This window comes from Athene cunicularia, assembly GCF_003259725.1.
Source record: "Athene cunicularia isolate RWA chromosome 7 unlocalized genomic scaffold, athCun1 chr7_part1, whole genome shotgun sequence".
NCBI lineage: Eukaryota > Metazoa > Chordata > Aves > Strigiformes > Strigidae > Athene > Athene cunicularia.
The window spans coordinates 22,221,053-22,234,763 of NW_020799107.1; positions in this window are offsets into that span (position 1 = coordinate 22,221,053).

The following is a 13,711-nucleotide window of genomic DNA, read 5'->3' on the forward strand; positions in this document are numbered from 1 at the left end:
GGTTGGCAGGGCGCTTACAGTGCCCTGCTGAAGGTGCCCCTCTGTCTGGGTGTTGGCAATAGAGTTCTTTTAAGAAGCAAATTAATTTTCTGGTTGTAAGAGGCCCAGCCCCGTTCCTGCTTGCTTTATCTTCCCTGTAAATTCTAGTAGTAGAGACATTCCTCATCAGTATAGTTCTTGTGAGATCAGGTTCATAAAGAAGGATATGGAAGATTTCTTTTTAGTTAAAACTTTTGATGCTCTAGGCAGGTTAGCGTTAGTGTTACAGAGCTAATCTGTCAGGAGGGTGCCATTAATCTTGTCTGTCTTTTCCCTCCATCATACATTTCTGATTGTTAAGCAAGGTTTTGTGTTTCCAGGCAGAAATCGTTTTTTGCAACATCATGAATGCTCTTGGCATATGGCTAGCTGAGTCATTGAGGAAAGCTGTGTGCAGCCTGAGGTGTTAAGCATCTAGCTGGCCTGGGGTCTTTGGGAATAATACAGGTTTTCCTTTGTGACTCTTTGAACAGAGATAAGACCCTGTTGCTTGGGATCAAATGTGTCATAAAGCTCTGGTTCTAGAAACTTTTGTAGTGACAAGAGGATAGCTTAGGTTGACAGGTATTGGAGTGGCTATTTTTTCTGCTGTTGTGATGTGTTCAGACACCTGAGCTGCCTGCTATGAGAATTCTGCAGCTTTGCAAGGATCATCTTACAGACCTGGCTGTCTACCTGTACATGCAGGGGTCAGAATGTCTTCCGAGAAATGCTGTAGTGGCAACTTGACATTATCACGAAGATAGACTCAATCTGCCCAAGCAGAGCAGAATGTAGGCCTGTCGTCTTCACTGGGCCACAGCTCAGCTCCCTAAGTGGTCTAGCAAATCAGAGCGTGCAGACCAGCTGCTTCTGTTGTGGGGTAAGACTCTATTAATGTTGAACAGGAGACTATGCATTTTCCACCCCAGAGAAATGAGATGGAAGCAAATACTAAAATACAAACAAAGCTTCCTCTGAGAGCTGCTGGCAGGTGAAATGGGGCATTGAGGTCCGTTTTGACATCAGCCTGTGTTATAGCCTTCTCTTGAGGAACTGTATATTTGCTTTTCTCCAACAACTGCAGTATCAACTGTGTGAGTGCCAGCAAACCTGTACTGTTCTGGCATTCATACTACTGAGCTAAAAGGGGGAATCTCTCATGGGGAAGGGGTTGGGAGAGAGAAGAAAGTAATATACATTGTCTTGCTAGTTAAAATCAATTTTAAATATGTCTTTAGTTGACTATCTAATACTGTCAGAACAGGAGTGAGAAACCTCTGCAGATTTGCCTGAACTGTTGGCCGTGGTGCAAGGGATGGATAAATCTTGGCAGGTGTTTTTTCAGCAGGTGCATGCAAGTGACTGATGGACTTCAGACAGTTCAGGTTTCCTTTGGAACATCTTCTCTCTTTGCTAGCCTCTGAAGCTGCTTGATCTTCACAAAGCTGGCAAGTACTGCAGGGTAGGTCCCATCCCACGTTCCTGGGGAAAAATTAGAAATATGGTTAATAGCAGAAAATAGGATTAATGAATCTTTGGTTGGTTTAGGTTTACGTTTTCATTATGCCACCATCCTTGCATAGTTTTGTTTCTTAGCTGCTACTCCTGTGTCTCTTTAAATTTGTAGTTCTGTGCTCTGAAGGAACAGCCCTGATAAATGGGAATAGAAACTGCCCAACCCTGAATAGGTTGTACAGTTGTTTAGTTTTTCCCCAGTTCCACAGTGCCCCCCCCCTCTTTTTTTTTCCCCAAGTTTCTCCTTGATTATGTTGGGAGCTTGCATTCAGGAAGGTTCTGGATCCTACTTATATTTTGAGGAATATTTGGAAGCTAGATCTTGGGGCATTACACAGACCTGGACAGAGGTCTTGTAGAATCACTATGAAGCAGCTTTATGAAATGAGAAATAGATACTGTGTTTGCTCAAATGTCTGCAAGTACACGTGTATAACATAGATTTTTCTACTATTTAGGCTGTGCTGGAATAAACTTTGTTCAGACCTGTGGCTGGCAGATTAAAGTTTTTGAAATTCAGCATTTTCAGAGGGGTGCAGTTAAGAGAGTCATAAAAGCCAGACAGTGTCGGCTTTCTTTTTCTGCAGAAGAAAGGAGAAGTCTGGGTTGCAGTTTGCTCTTAATATAGGCTGCCAGGCAGGATGAAAAGTGCGAACTTCACCAATAAGGAGGAAAGCAGTACTTAACAACAACTAATCCTTCTGTGAAAACCATGGGCTGCATTTAATCTCTTAATGATACATAGATATCAAAGTCTGAAGTACTGGCCTCTCTGCAGGCATTTGACATCCAGATTCAGAAAGCTGGTAACCTGTTCTGAATTTTTTTTTTTTATTGGTAATTCTTCATTGATCATGTTTGGTTTATTTTAAGTAGGTTTAGATCTTTTTGTTAAACTTGCTTTAAGAGACACGCTAGTTTCTCAGTTCTTTTCAAAGTTACCGTTTCAGGAGGGAGATGAGAGGTTGATATAGCTGAAGTACAAACATTTTTCACTGGGCAATTGTTAATACTCTGCTTTGAAACTGTTTTAGACAGAACTGCAATGCTTGTTTGCCAGCAGGGACGGAAAGGGAACTTCAATGGTACAGTAACTGCAGTGTTTGAAAACACAGCTAAAAGTGTTTACACTTTTTTTTGCCTTTATGCTACTTGGCTTGATTGCATATTTTATCAGGCCAGAAACAATAATACATGACTTAACCAACTCAGAGCTGAGTTTGAAAGTATTTACAGAGTGAATTAGCGATTCTGTCCCATTAGGTTTATTTGGAATGGTGCCAGTGGCAGACGTGAACATGTACTGAATAAGGTATAAAGATTGACATTTGAACAAAAAGCCCAGAAGTGCTGATCCTGTAGCTCTCTAGTACCCTTTCAGTTAATGTTACCGATTCCTGTAAGTTATAACAAGTCTTCTGATTCTACCATATCCGGGGGTCTGCCTGGGGAAGGACCAGTCTTATTTCCATTCATACTTTCTCAGCCATTATGAGGAAAAAATAGTAAAAACTGGAATTTGAATGGTCCCTCATTAATTTGGAATTTTCAGGCATTCAAGGAGTGTCTTGGGGAGATACTTTCTTCCCCCTCTGTATATGGGTGCAACATGAATCTTTTAATCCAAATGTTAGTTCTGACATGAGAGACCAAAAAGGGGTGATTGGGTTATTGTGGCAGAGGACAGCATGTTTGAAAGGTTGCTTTGAAAATGTATTTTGAAAAAGTTCTGATAAGAGGGATTTTTCTTTTATGTCTGTTTAGACTGAACAGCCATGACAAAAGGCCACATCTCGCTGGACATTAAAAAATTTGAGTCGTTGATAGAATGTACCCACTCTGATAATGTTTCCCTCATCATGCATACAGACAGTATGATTATTTGTTAGGATCTGTAGTGTGATTGTATTATATATTACCAAAAAAGGCCATTCCAGAACCTGAAACAGTTCCAATGTAAATATTGGACAGCCTCAGTTAATTAAGAGACTTCTGGCTTATTTTAGTAAAATTCTGTCTTCCAGAAGACTTAAAAGTGTTTTGAGATATTTTCGTAGCAGTTTGATAAGGATGGTTTTATAGGCAAGGGTGCGGGGCTATTTTTTTAACAGCAAAATTTTCATGAAAATACATAAGTTGAAGAAATTGAAAAAGATTGGCTTTCTTTGGAGAGAAGAGCAGCTGTATGTGTGGGGATGGGAGGGGAGGGTTTGGAGACTGACTGTGGTGTGGTGGTGGTGTGTCAGAGAATGTCGGAGGGGTGATGTGATCAGTTGAGCCTGGTAGTGGTACATCACACATCCAGTTGCTTGTGGTCTGAGGCTTGTTTGTGAATGGGTATCAGAGTCAGTTGCTAGACTGGAGCTTTTTGTGAAGGTGGAAGCTTTCACTCTCCTTATTCCCTGACCCTTGGTGAACATAAATAATTCGGGGTGGAAGTGTGTGCTGTCAGGGCTGGATGCCCTTACAATGAGGCTGTGGGTATAGTAGGTGAAAAAAGCTGTGTTGCTGTGCTGGATGAAAGTGACTGACTTAGAGCTAGGATGGTTTTAGCTGCAATGTCTTCTAAGCTGGAAGTTCCAAGTCTCCAGCTGAGGCCTTAATTTTTGAGGATGTTCTTTGGGAAGCACATTGTGGTGCTTTTCCTCTCCAAAGACAAGGTGGCCCAGATTCTCAGCAAGTACTCAGGGGGGGAAAAAAAAAAAAGGCAGTGGGTTCTCACAGCTGGAGAACTTGGCCTACCATGTCCAGTTCTCAAATTTGCTGTTGCTTATCCTTTAGCTCTTCTAAGTAGAAGCAGTCCTCTCAGGTGGAAAGGAAGAAGAGCTTTTCAAAAGCCACTTGAGAAGAACCAACAAGAGCTGATCATCTGTGTTGTTCCTTATGTTCCCACTTCAGTGGGACAAGCTACATTCTGTAACCAACCTGGCCTTGGAGTGCGTCGTTCCTAAATCTTTCCTCCATATATGATCCCTTGCAGCTATTGTCCTCTGGCTCACGGAGTCCCTAGAGCTGATTCAAATGTCCATGTCTTTTCCTTTGCCCCACTGTGCATTACGTGTTCCAGATCTGTCCTGGATTTGAGAAACAACCATCCTTGTTCACTGAGGTGGTCGTGAACCTGTACAGGAGCTCTCCTACCCTCTTAAGGGCTCTGCATCCAGCCTGTCCCTTCTGGAGTCCCTCTCCCACATTGTTCTGCCTTACAAGAGCTTCTCTGGCCCCTCCCTCCTAGCACACACCTGCTTCTTTATCTCTTTCTCCAGCTCAAGAATGGCCCCAAATGCCTTTTATGTTTTGTCCCAGTTTGGTTGTTTCATTTTGCATTGGGGCCTGTGTAAAAATAAAAATACTTCTTGCAAATGTATCAGCATTTAAAATGAGTGTTGCAGAGGAGGAGGTGGAGGACTTGAGAAGGGGGATTTGTGCAAACAGCACTATTTATGCTATCCCTCTTACTAGTGTTACTGCTGACTATAGATAGGGTTTAATTAAGCTATGTTAAATGCCTACCCAAGTAATAGACATTAATGTTGCTGAAGTCCTGTTGCCTGGAATGTCACATTGATGCCAGCTGAATTAAGTGGTGCCATTTGGCCTTAATAACTACAGAGCTGTAATGTAGCTACTAACCAGCTCCACAGTTTTACTTACTTTATTTGATCTCTGATTTAGTATTTGCTTAAGGCTGGGGCAGACAGAAGGTAGGGTGGAAACGTACTTGCTTTAATAGAGACTGTTTGACACTTCTTGCTTCTTTATTTTCAGGGTATTTATAGATATGTATTCTCCGTAGTCTCTGGATTGCTGAAAAGCAGGAACTCTAGTGAATTCAGTGTTTTTACCTGCCTGCTTCGAATAAAAGCAAACCAAGTGGAAAAAAAATTGCTCAGAAAGTTATGAATTATGCACACAACTGCATATGGCCAAGATGGCTTGGTTGCCCAAGCACGCCTAAGAGCTGTGTCTTCAGTGGTCTGTTTCTTGGGCAGTTATGTGGTAGAGTGGTAGACATGGGCAGTTCATGCACCCCAGACTCAACAAACCAAGGCTGAAATGTCAAGATGACCCTAATAGAGCCTATGTGTCTTCAGGTGAAGCTGTGAGTTTTCAGCACATCTGGTATCAGGACACCTGCTTAAGGTATCAAGGTTGAAGCATTCAGAGTCTGCGAACTCTGGTTTAACCTCTTAAGATTCTTAATCTCCCACACTTCTTGAGGCAGGTGTCTGCTTCTGGCTCTGGGTTTGTTCTGGTGAAAGAAATACCACTTCTGAATGGTTGTCCTGCTGCCCTGTCTCCTCCTCAGTGCACTTGATGCTAGAGCCCTTTCTGTGAGTCTCCATCCACTTGCCTGTAAATAAAATCTTACCTTTGTCAGATCAACAGTTCGAACTGACACAACTACTCCCACTGGGCATAAGTTTCGCATCACTCTTAAAACACATCTACCACTGAGATGTGTCATCTCCAGCCCCTTCTTTTCTCCTCCTTTCTGCATATTGCTGCCCCATTACCATACTTCTGGTTGTGCTGCTTTACCAGTCCTCCCAAATAGGTGCATTTGATAGTAAGTTGTGGATGGGGGACTAGAGGGGCAGTGACAAGTACAGGGACGGGGGAAAGATTAACAATCCAGAGTGCTCAAGAGAGGATTTGCCCTGAGGTAAGGGTAAAGTGGAAGTAAACCCAAGTTTGACCTGGTCCAAGTATGGCTCAATCAGCAGGACCACGGGGCAGTGGGGTGGTGCTTGAGCTGGGGCATTGACCTCTTCCCCAGCTCAGCTCAACTAGACCCATAGCTAGCACCCAACTTCTTAATTTTATATTCTCTTTCCATTGTATTCTGAGTCTCTAAAACCCCCAACTGAAGGGTATAAAATAAATGAGGAAAAAATTTTAAGTGGAGCCTATATGACATTTGCCCACGGTTTGCTTTTATTTTCAGAAGCTTGGGTGGTGAAAAAGCAGGGTGTTTCCATCTTCTTAAAGATAAATAGGAGCCTGAAGAATAAAGGGTAGGAGAGGGACATATCTATGCTTTCTTTTTAACTGCTAAAATCTCTCAAGCAAAGGAAAAGATATATTTTTTCCTAATAAACTTCATAAAGCAAGGCAAGCTCATGCATTTATAGAAGGGGGAAAAAAAAGTCCACTTAAACTTGAAGGGAAGATAATGTACCAGTTGAATGTTTGGGGGTGGGAACATAGATATATCTAAGGAAGAAAAAAGCAAGAAATAGTTCTTCTTTTAGTTTCTTGTATACTGTTGGTTATAGCTGAGAACCCTTGAATTTATGCTAGGGTACAAGCTTAGTGCATGGGCTGTACCTATTGGGCAGGCATAATGCAAACTTACCTAAAGAAATGAGAGAGGTATAGGAGTAATATAGCAAGACTAAATCAGCTAATGTAGCAGGAGCCTTTGAAAGGAGCCTGGTTTTGATGGTGCTTGGATGGCCTAAAAGTAGACGGACAGGACACTGAATGGCATGCAAGTGTGTGAGGGTAGCACAGTGTGACTGTAGAGACCAAGCTGTGATGTCATGTCAGTGAGAAGAGAAATTGCTTTTCTATACTGTCTGTCACAGCACCGCTCCTGATGCATCATGACTTAATTTAGACTTGATGCTAGAAGCTAAACTGCAAAAACTGTGGGTGGAGGGAGAAACAACCTAAAATGTTGAAAACAGTCAAGAGGCTAAAATTTTCATATAAGAAAATTCTGGAACGTCAGGATTGGGGTCAGTGCTGTATGCACACCGGTTGCCCCAGCCAGTTCACTAGCTTAAGACTTGTCCCTCTTCTAAGTGTCGTCTGTGGGAGACGAGATCGTTGGTTTGAGGCTGTGGTTACATACCTTTCTGCTTAACTGATTTACCATGTGCAAAGGGGGTGAGAGACAATGCTTGCAAAACATCCGGGGGACTGAGGATTTATTTGTGTTTTTGTAAACATGCTGTAGAATTACCTTGAGGAAAATAACTCTTGCATCCTGGAGATGTATTGTGTATTTTCCTTAAACTGCCAGCATGGCTGTTTTCTTGTGGAAAGCAGTCATCCTAAAGGCTGATACTAGAAATATATAAGGTGTCTTAATTTTCTCTTGCAACAACGAATACAGATTTTTCAGCTAGATCTCTGCTTCTACCCAGATTTCCATTTAGATCAAACAACTGATGTTCATCTATTTCTACAGCTGACTTCTTGTTGCTGTAGTTTTGGGCCAGTATCCCACTTCTACTGGCCTCTTTGTTGTGAGAGCAGTTTCAAACAGGTTCGTGCTACATCTTGGTCATTTCTGAAAGTCACTTGAGGGATTTTTGTCTATATTTAAGTAACCACATCCTTAATGTTAATGCCCTGTCTTAACAGGTAAGGCTCTCCCACCCCCATTTCATTTTGTTTCGTTTTGTTTTTAACAGAAGTGTCAGCAAAAATCAGTTGTTACTGTCAAATGAAAAAAAATTGTCTTTACCCTTGATTGTCAGATTCCTGGCTGAATTCACAGTGAATCTCAGAACCTGGGCTGGCAGGCATGAGTGAAAAATCTCCCCCACTCCCACCCCTTTCATGCACATGGTAAGATGATTGTGACTTTCTGCACGTAAAGGGGAATGAGGAGTAAGGCTACGGCGGCACAGATTAATGAAATCCCACTGATTCTCTTCCTGGCACAAAAGAGGAAGCAAAACAATGTTGCAGTTCCTTGCCACCTTCATTTAATTTCAAAGTATTTGATAGGTGCCAATAGCAGTTGCTTTTCTTCTATTTCTGCTTGTTCATGTTGCACCAGTGTGGTTTCTCCTGCAATGGGTGCTGAGGCTTCTTTTTTAGTTCCTGCTGGAAGACCACTGCTACCAGAGAGTGGTTAATGTTCAGAAAAGCAGTCTGTTGTAAGGAGTCTGGGCTTCTGCTTCAGTATCCCAATGTATCGACTTTGACAACTGCAGTAGAGTGTGGATGCCAATGACCTGAACAGTTTACCAGGGAAGGAGGGGGAAATGATACTGCTAGCGCTTCTCAAAGATGATTTCCTTTCACACAGGGATAAACGATTCATCCAAAGTCACTCTTAAATTAGATGAGAAGATGCCCAGCGTGGTTGGGGGAGAGGAGGGAACACTTCAATTCAGGACTGCAGTAAGTTGCCATCAAGCCAGGTATCTCTGGGTATGCCAGGAAACTATGCAAAAGTGCCCTTTCTGCATTGCTGATGTCCTGTTCTGGGGAGCTGACTCCAGAAATTGACTATTTGGAGGCTCTGGAGCGTAATATTCCAAATTACATTACCTGCAGGGTCACTGTGCCCTCTAGCAGCCAGAGGCTGGCTTTGCCCTGTCATAGTTATGTGTTTAAAGAGCATTACTCTGATTATCCAGGAGATTTGATTAATGGGAGCTGATGGATAGTTGGAGGGAAGGAGAGGTTCTAGGGGAGTGAATTTGAGTTGGCAGACTTGTTCCGCAGAACAGTGCGGTTTCCTTGTGAGAAAGTAAACCAAAGAAACAGGTCTGGGGGAACTGTCCTGCCTTGAAGAGCTTGAGGAAGCAGATAGCAAGGTGTTTGTATGGGAGGTTGGGCCATTAAAATTGTCACTAGTGGGTTGTGGTAGTGTTTGAGGTACTTAATAAAGTCTTCTGGAATAAAACATGAGAAAAAAAAAAATCTTTCTGTCCCTCCAGATCGTGGTAGCTAAATTGGAATTTCTCTTAAGCTTTTTAGCTCCCATGGTGTAGGAGAAGCAGAGGCCTACCTGGTGGGACACTGGAATCACAAATAGGAGGCCATTATACATTGCACAGCAGCCCGATCTCTGTACCAGCCATAAGTGCGCAGGGGTGGTGAGGAGTTGCCCATCTCTGTAGTGGACAGAGGAGGCTGTGTGGTAGAAGGGAATGAAGGAGTGACCTGACCATCAGAAACCTCCTGATGTCCCGTGGCTGAGAACAGCAGTGTGTTGGGCATTGTTTGATGAGGAAGGGAATGGAAATGTTCTCCTGGTCACAGGAGAAGATTGGATTGTGTAGAAGGAACAAATGTGTTTTCAGGAGCTGAACAGGAACAGAATCCAGCTGCACTAGGGGCAATGAAGAATGGGAGAGAGTGAGGGCTGGAGTGGGGCTTTCAGAGGAGAAAACAAGCCTTTCTGCAGGGGTAGTGGTGCTAGTGCCAGTTCTTACCTAAGAAAAGTGCTACTTTAGAAGGACAGGAAAGAAAGTGCTTGCCAAAGAAATCCCTAGAGTGATGGTTTGCCTTGTCTTTTTGGAGCACGTGTTTCTAGGGACTACTGAGTCCTGGCCTTGAACAGGCTCTTAACACTACTGCTGACCTTGGCTGCATGTGCAGTGCTGTGTCTGGCCTCAGAGCCCTGGAGACGCAGATAGGCATGTCCCCTGGTCTAGTGAAGTAGCAATAACACAAGTTGTTTTCCTGGGTGAGTTAAAGTTTCACCATCATGAATGGGACTGTGAATGAAAACCAGGATGGGACAGTGGAGTGGCAGGCCTTGGAAATAAAGTCTGTCTTGAGCCTGCAGTACCTGCCTGCCAACCCCTGGTGATGGGCAGCGGGAGGCACAGGGACAGCTGATGGCTCTGTTGAGGGAGGCACCCTGCAGCACATTCTTCAGGCCGGGGGACAACATGGGTCTGAAGCCAGTCGTGCTGTAGATGTGGAAGGGTATCAAAAGCATTGATGGATATTTTTAGCCAGAATGAGTAGGGGCAAGGGTTGAAGGGGTCAGAAAAAAATTAGCTGTCCTTGCGTTTTCAGTCTCCTGATGCTGAGGAACCAGGCGCCCTCTTCAAGGAATGATTAATTCCTTGTTTCATGAAGTGAAGAACAGAAAGCAAAGCATTTTTTTTCATCAGATGAAGCAAGTACTTGTTTTTGGAGGTGAATTTGTCACGTTTGGAATGCGCTGCCTTCAGAGCTCTGTTTCCCCCTTGAACTGTTAGTGGATCTGTGGCACTAAGACATGTCTTTTTAATGTAAACCTCAGATCCCTTGCACATTGTAAAATCAAAGACGACTAATGTCCATTTCTCTTAAAAAGTTGCAGTGAGGGAACCCTGTTCAGGCAGAGTGTATTGTTCAATTTCTCTGGTTTATTATTGTAGGGTTGCTTTTCAGAGCTGGTCTGTATTTACCTAAGCCCTTCCTGTTACTCCCCACCCCTGCCCCCCAAGATAAGATCTTTTCTGTGGTGAAGCAGCTGGGGAAGATACAGGAAGGGGAAACCTGGGGGTCTGAAAGATGTGTAGACTCTTGTGCCATGCTTAAGCACTCATCCATAAAGAGTCTCTGGATGATGAAGATTAAAAAATGGGAAAGGGTTTGTGCAGTGAGAGAACAAATCCTTCCTTCATTTCTTCCCCCTACTGTCACCTTCCGTAATTTTCTGACTGTAGTTAACTCTGATGGTATTTTTAATCATAGAATATTGTCCCAGTGGTAATGGTAGTTATTCTACTAACCCCATAAACATATACCAACCTGAATAGTTTTTTAGTGTGTTATCCTGAAGCTGTGGCCAGGATAAGCAGGGATGTAACAAGTGACTGGAAACTTGAGGAAGATGTATGAAAACAGAATGTTTTCATGGTGACAGGCTGAGAGATGAAAATTCATGTGTAATGCTTTCTGCTGCTTTTGCTGTTTGGCTCTACTGCTTCCTTACTAAAATCCCTTGATCTGTTATCTGTTTGTTGCTGTCATTCTCTCTAGTGTTTCTTCTAGCTGTCAGTCAGGGACAGCTTGGATTGATTTTGCCATTTGTGTATTAAAAAAAAAAAAAGGTGCAAGTCAGGATATCCTCTGCTGAAGTCAGCTGTCAGCTGTGGCTGCTCTGGGAGAGTCTTTCAGGAGGGAGAAGAGGAGCAGGAGGTGATGTGAGGTCAGTCAGTTCTCCTGTTGTGCTTTGTCCATGAGACATGCTGGACCAATACAACTCATTTCTTTGGGCTTTGGAACTAGTTCTAGCTAGTAACACATGGATGGAAGAAAAAGTCTTGGAGAAGCCTGTGTTAGTATATCTTGGGATTCATATCTATGCATTCTGGATGCTTCAACCCTGTTCCTCTCAAGCAGTAAATCTCACTTTCTGAGAATTACCACTGGCTTTTACTGCACAGTTGGTGTCCTTGCTTTTCAGAAGGAAAAGGCCCTGTATGGTTGAGATATAGCTGAGATATATATTTACATGGGCTCAGCCTATGCAAAGCTGGGTCAAGGTGGCAAAAGTAAACAGTTTTTCATCTTGCCTTCATCATCACCCAGTTCTTGAAAGCTAGAAGGCTGAAAAGGAGCCAGAAACACAATCAACATCTTTGTCTCCTCCAGCAATAGCTGGGCTTGCCTATGTGTCAGAAATCTTATCTTGCAAGTATGTACTGATAACACAGTGGTCTCAGCAATGGCGAGGAACAGTGTCCAGGAGTTGTGAAACCATATACTTGATTTTTATCGTACCTTCGCAGGGGCTATGTGAGAATACTAGCTGCCACTATGATAGGAAAAAAAGGTAATGATGTGGAAGGGCATCATGATTTGTACAAAACCAAACAGAGTGTCTGTGACAAAGGCAATTTTTCAGTGCAGCTTTTCCTGGTTTTAAAGGGAACTGTGACAGTTTCTCCATTCCTTATGTAATAAAGGTTAATGTTCACTATTGACTTACATGTATTTTAGGGTTGCTTCATGCTGCTATTGCAGACTCCTTGTATAGCTGTGGTCAAGTTATTCGTTCTCTAGAGGTCTCATTCTGACATCTGCAAATGATAGAGGAAGTGATTCTGTGCTGGGGTGAAAAAAATCTTTGAATGCGTGCATAGTGCAGCAAGTCATCGCACATAATCTGCTCTCCTCCTGACAGTGCTGTTATAATGTGGATAAGACTGCCCTGCTCTCTGTATCACAAGTTTATTAGGCTTGTGTTGTCTGTGGTGGTGAAGATTGGCAGAGACAGATCACCTGCTTTGAGCAAGCATCTTTAGCTTATTTATGTCCTTGCTCTGAAGTCTGAAATGAGAAAGTGTTTTGTTTTGTGACTGTAGTGCACTGGGGCAGTACCAGTGCTTTTGTGTGATGCACTTGTTTCTTTTGATACAGAAGAATGTTCTGTGTTTGTTTCAGGGGAAGATGTCCTATCATTTCACACACACTGGCAGGTGCATGTGAAAAATAGCTGCAGCTGGAAACCTGTGCTTCACAAGATATTGGTGATCAGCTCTGTTTCTGCATGCATTTCTGTCCTTTCATATGCTTAGCAAAGCACCTAACTTCCTGACAGCATCAGCTGCACAACACTCAAGTTCCATCTTCAATCACTTTTCCTTTCAATCCCACATGGTGATCTCCAGCCATCACAGTATTTAGCAGGAAGCCAAGTGCTTAAGGGCCTGGATGCCCTCATCAGACAGGTCCCAAGAAAAAGTGAGATCCAGGGGAAGCTCTAGGAACCTGGTCATGTCACTGTGTTCTGAGCTCCTTTTGTTGTAGGAAAAAGTGTACCTGTTTTAACTGTATTTTTCTGCTAGTGGAAAAACTTCAGTTGTCACATCAAACAATTCTTCAGCTTTTCTGTCCTTTAATTGCAGACCAGCCAAAACACAAGCAGCCCTTCCTCTTCCAAGCTAAGGCTTCTTTCTCAGGATCCGTGTTGTTCCACCGTAATATCTATTTAGTTCTAGATGCTTCTTGCTGTAATTTTTTTTTCTCTTCCCATCATCTTTAATCTTTGCCTGTGGTAGCTGTGCAGTCAGACCAGAATCCAAATGAAGCTGCCTCTTTGATCCTAGCTTGTTTAATAATAGGGCTGTGGTTGTTACTGAGGAAATAACAGTATCAAGGTGTATTGGCTCTTCTCTCATCCAAAAGGGTAATTAGAGATTTGGGCATTATACAATAGTCTGTGCTCCGGAGTGGTTGTATGGAATTTGGGACCCTGCATGCTCAGGAGTGCATTTCCTGCTCAGTAATACCTGTTATTCTTCATATTTACTATACCTAAATGAAAGGCATGTGGTAGATATGACACTGAATTCATGATACCTGTGAAACCTCCGGATTCTGAGTTTTGCCCTCCTGTAAGTTTTCCTGTTTTCCTGAGACTGTCTCAGAACTGGGTGTTGTTTCTGTGGAGCAGCTAGATGGAAGCTGGGCATGCAGAAGT